The following is a 6,000-nucleotide window of genomic DNA, read 5'->3' as shown; positions in this document are numbered from 1 at the left end:
GTGTCCTGTGTGTTCTGAACTGTATAGAACAGTGTCCTGTGTGTTCTGTACTGTATAGAACAGTGTCCTGTGTGTTCTGACTGTACTGTATAGAACAGTGTCCTGTGTGTTCTGAACTGTACTGTGTAGAACAGTGTCCTGTGTGTTCTGAACTGTATAGAACAGTGTCCTGTGTGTTCTGTACTGTATAGAACAGTGTCCTGTGTGTTCTGAACTGTACTGTGTAGAACAGTGTCCTGTGTGTTCTGAACTGTACTGTATAGAACAGTGTCCTGTGTGTTCCGAACTGCACTGTATAGAACAGTGTCCTGTGTGTTCCGAACTGTACTGTATAGAACAGTGTCCTGCGTGTTCTGAACTGTACTGTGTAGAACAGTGTCCTGTGTGTTCTGAACTGTACTGTATAGAACAGTGTCCTGTGTGTTCTGAACTGTACTGTATAGAACAGTGTCCTGTGTGTTCTGAACTGTACTGTATAGAACAGTGTCCTGTGTGTTCCGAACTGTACTGTATAGAATAGTGTCCTGTGTGTTCTGAACTGTATAGAACAGTGTCCTGTGTGTTCTGAACTGTACTGTGTAGAACAGTGTCCTGTGTGTTCTGAACTGTACTGTGTAGAACAGTGTCCTGTGTGTTCTGAACTGTACTGTATAGAACAGTGTCCTGTGTGTTCTGAACTGTACTGTATAGAACAGTGTCCTGTGTGTTCTGTACTTTATAGAACAGTGTCCTGTGTGTTCTGAACTGTACTGTATAGAACAGTGTCCTGTGTCTTCAGAACTGTACTGTATAGAACAGTGTCCTGTGTGTTCAGAACTGTACTGTATAGAACAGTGTCCTGTGTGTTCTGAACTGTACTGTATAGAACAGTGTCCTGTGTGTTCTGAACTGTATAGAACAGTGTCCTGTGTGTTCTGAACTGTACTGTATAGAACAGTGTCCTGTGTGTTCTGAACTGTACTGTGTAGAACAGTGTCCTGTGTGTTCTGAACTGTATAGAACAGTGTCCTGTGTGTTCTGAACTGTATAGAACAGTGTCCTGTGTGTTCCGAACTGTACTGTGTAGAACAGTGTCCTGTGTGTTCTGAATTGTATAGAACAGTGTCCTGTGTGTTCTGAACTGTATAGAACAGTGTCCTGTGTGTTCTGAACTGTACTGTGTAGAACAGTGTCCTGTGTCTTCTGAACTGTACTGTATAGAACAGTGTCCTGTGTGTTCCGAACTGTACTGTGTAGAACAGTGTCCTGTGTGTTCTGAACTGTACTGTATAGAACAGTGTCCTGTGTGTTTTTAACTGTACTGTGTAGAACAGTGTCCTGTGTGTTCTGAGCTGTACTGTGTAGAACAGTGTCCTGGGCTGCTTCCAAAGAACTTCACTGCTAAAGTTGTTTTCTTTTGCGTCTCCACCTGCTTCTGCTTCTTGTATCTTTCTTTCTTTCACACCTTCCCTTTGCTTTGCAACACTGTGTTGTGTTCAAGTCAACGTCACCCCCTTGCCTAGTAGAACCACTACCTCTCCTCCTGTCTAGCCAGTCCAAACACTACCTCTCCTCCTGTCTAACCAGTCCAAACACTACCTCTCCTCCTGTCTAACCAGTCCAAACACTACCTCTCCTCCTGTCTAACCAGTCCAAACACTACCTCTCCTCCTGTCTAGCCAGTCCAAACACTACCTCTCCTGTCTAACCAGTCCAAACACTACCTCTCCTACTCCTGTCTAACCAGTCCAAACACTACCTCTCCTCCTGTCTAAGCAGTCCAAACACTACCTCTCCTCCTGTCTAACCAGTCCAAACACTACCTCTCCTCCTGTCTAACCAGTCCAAACACTACCTCTCCTACTCCTGTCTAACCAGTCGAAACACTACCTCTCCTCCTGTCTAAGCAGTCCAAATACTTCCTCTCCTCCTGTCTAGCCAGTCCAAACACTACCTCTCCTCCTGTCTGACCAGTCCAAACACTACCTCTCCTCCTGTCTAACCAGTCCAAACACTACCTCTCCTCCTGTCTAACCAGTCCAAACACTACCTCTCCTCCTGTCTAACCAGTCCAAACACTACCTCTCCTCCTGTCTAACCAGTCCAAAAACTACCTCTCCTCCTGTCTAACCAGTCCAAACACTACCTCTCCTCCTGTCTAACCAGTCCAAACACTACCTCTCCTCCTGTCTAACCAGTCCAAAAACTACCTCTCCTCCTGTCTAACCAGTCCAAAAACTACCTCTCCTCCTGTCTAACCAGTCCAAACACTACAGTAAACTCCTTCTCCCTCGCTCTCCACTACTATCACCCACTACCAACCACTACTATCACACACTACCGATCACTACTATCACCCATTCCACTACTATCACCCACTACCAACCACTACTATCACCCACTACCAACCACTACTATCACCCACTACCGACCACTACTATCACCCACTACCGACCACTACTATCACCCACTACCGACCACTACTATCACCCACTACCAACCACTACTATCACCCACTACCGACCACTACTATCACCCACTACCGACCTCTACTATCACCCACTACCAACCACTGCTATCACCTACTACCGACCACTACTATCACCCACTACCGACCACTACTATCACCCACTACCGACTACTACTATCACCCACTACCGACCACTACTATCACCCACTACCGACCACTACTATCACCCACTACCGACCGCTACTATCACCCACTACCGACCACTACTATCACCCACTACCGACCTCTAATATCACCCACTACCGACCACTACTATCACCCACTACCGACCACTACTATCACCCACTACCGACCACTACTATCACCCACTACCGACTACTACTATCACCCACTACCGACCACTACTATCACCCACTACCGACCACTACTATCACCCACTACCGACCACTACTATCACCCACTACCGACCACTACTATCACCCACTACCGACCACTACTATCACCCACTACCGACCACTACTATCACCCACTACCGACCACTACTATCACCCACTACCGACCACTACTATCACCCACTACCGACCACTACTATCACCCACTTCCGACCACTACTATCACCCACTTCCGACCACTACTATCACCCTCTACCGACCACTACTATCACCCACTACCGACCACTACTATCACCCACTACCAACCACTACTATCACCCACTACCAACCACTACTATCACCCACTACCGACCACTACTATCACCCACTACCAACCACTACTATCACCCACTACCGACCACTACTATCACCCACTACCGACCACTACTATCACCCACCACCGACCACTACTATCACCCACCACCGACCACTACTATCACCCACTACCAACCACTACTATCACCCACTACCGACCACTACTATCACCCACTACCGACCACTACTATCACCCACTACCGACCACTACTATCACCCACTACCGACCACTACTATCACCCACCACCGACCACTACTATCACCCACCACCGACCACTACTATCACCCACTACCAACCACTACTATCACCCACTACCGACCACTACTATCACCCACTACCAACCACTGCTATCACACACTACCGACCACTACTATCACCCACTACCAACCACTACTATCACCCACTACCGACCACTACTATCACCCACTACCGACCACTACTATCACCCACCACCGACCACTACTATCACCCACTACCGACCACTGCTATCACCCACTACCGACCACTACTATCACCCACTACCGACCACTACTATCACCCACTACCGACCACTACTATCACCCACTACCGACCGCTACTATCACCCACTACCGACCGCTACTATCACCCACTACCAACCACTACTATCACCCACTACCGACCACTACTATCACCCACTACCGACCACTACTATCACCCACTACCAACCACTGCTATCACACACTACCAACCACTACTATCACCTACTACCGCCCACTACTATCACCCACTACCGAGCACTACTATCACCCACTACCGACCACTACTATCACCCACTACCGACCACTACTATCACCCACTACCGACCACTACTATCACCCACTACCGACCACTATTATCACCCACTACCGACCACTACTATCACCCACTACCGACCACTACTATCACCCACTACCGACCACTACTATCACCCACTACCAACCACTACTATCACCCACTACCGACCACTACTATCACCCACTACCGACCACTACTATCACCCACTACCGACCACTATTATCACCCACTACCAACCACTACTATCACCCACTACCGACCACTACTATCACCCACTACCAACCACTACTATCACCCACTACCGACCACTATTATCACCCACTACCGACCACTACTATCACCCACTACCGACCACTATTATCACCCACTACCGACCACTACTATCACCCACTACCGACCACTACTATCACCCACTACCGACCACTACTATCACCCACTACCGACCACTACTATCACCCACTACCGACCACTACTATCACCCACTACCGACCACTACTATCACCCACTACCGACCACTACTATCACCCACTACCGACCACTACTATCACCCACTACCGACCACTACTATCACCCACTACCGACTACTACTCACGTGCCTTTTATTCCTTCATTTCAAACTCTAGAGGGTCAGAAACTCCAGACTCTTGATCCTCTTCCTCACCAGCTGCCGCCTCTTCTACACTCCTCTTCCCTCTCTCTCTGGACACGTTGTCTATATCTCTATCTCTCTAACCCAGTAGACATCTCTCTCTCTATCTCTCTAACCCAGTAGACATCTCTCTCTCTATCTCTCTAACCCAGTAGACATCTCTCTCTCTCTATCTCTCTAACCCAGTAGACATCTCTCTCTCTGGACACATTGTCTATATCTCTATCTCTCTAACCCAGTAGACATCTCTCTCTCTATCTCTCTAACCCAGTAGACATCTCTCTCTCTAACCCAGTAGACATCTCTCTCTCTATCTCTCTAACCCAGTAGACATCTCTTTCTCTGGACACATTGTCTATATCTCTATCTCTCTAAGCCAGTAGACATCTCTCTCTCTGGACACATTGTCTATATCTCTATCTCTCTAAGCCAGTAGACATCTCTCTCTCTGGACACATTGTCTATATCTCTATCTCTCTAACCCAGTAGACATCTCTCTCTCTATCTCTCTAACCCAGTAGACATCTCTCTCTCTCTATCTCTCTAACCCAGTAGACATCTCTCTCTCTGGACACATTGTCTATATCTCTATCTCTCTAAGCCAGTAGACATCTCTCTCTCTGGACACATTGTCTATATCTCTATCTCTCTAACCCGGTAGACGTCTCTCTCTCTCCATCCAGACCAGCTGTCCAGCCCACTGTGACCAGGGTAGACCCCACAGCAGACAGGCTCCACCACGCAGCCCCCTGCCCAGCTCCGTAAGACCCCCACCACCACGGTGCCCCCCCCCCCCCCCCCCCCCCCACTGTCCCCCTGTCCGTGTCTGCGACGTTCTCTGTTTCTATGCCCCCTGACCTCACGTAACATGTCCATCTGTTTGTGTTGGGTGATTGGTCCTTTGGTGTTGATGTCCCCTCTCGTTGTACCCCGACCCCTCTCTTCTCTCCACCAGGACCCTGGTTCTCCGCCTGCATCCTTGTCTCTGTGTCCCCTTAAAGCAGAGTGCTTGCCAGTTCCCCATCCCTCTGTTTTATGTTGTGTGTGTTATGTTTTACGCTGATTCCTAAAAGCTTCCATTAGTGGGACTGAGTGTTGTGAAGGTCGGATGTGTAGTAGGCTGACCCTGTCTGATGTGTAGTCGAAAGTAGTGGAGGGGCTTTCTTTCCATGTGTCTCAAAGAGGAGAAAGAATCTATAAATAATAACTATTTTTGTCTTGGTTTCTCTCCATCTCTCCATCCCTCTCCACTATCCCTCCATCAGGAGCAGCAGAAACAGGTGGAGGATCCGGGCAGAGAGGTGAAGAAGGTGAGGAAGGCCAGGAATCGCAGACAGGAGTGGAATATGATGGCCTATGA

The sequence above is a fragment of the Salvelinus fontinalis genome, chromosome 36, assembly GCF_029448725.1.
Source record: "Salvelinus fontinalis isolate EN_2023a chromosome 36, ASM2944872v1, whole genome shotgun sequence".
Taxonomy (NCBI): domain Eukaryota; kingdom Metazoa; phylum Chordata; class Actinopteri; order Salmoniformes; family Salmonidae; genus Salvelinus; species Salvelinus fontinalis.
The sequence above is the reverse complement of the archived record's forward strand: the minus strand, read 5'-3'. Positions refer to the sequence as shown.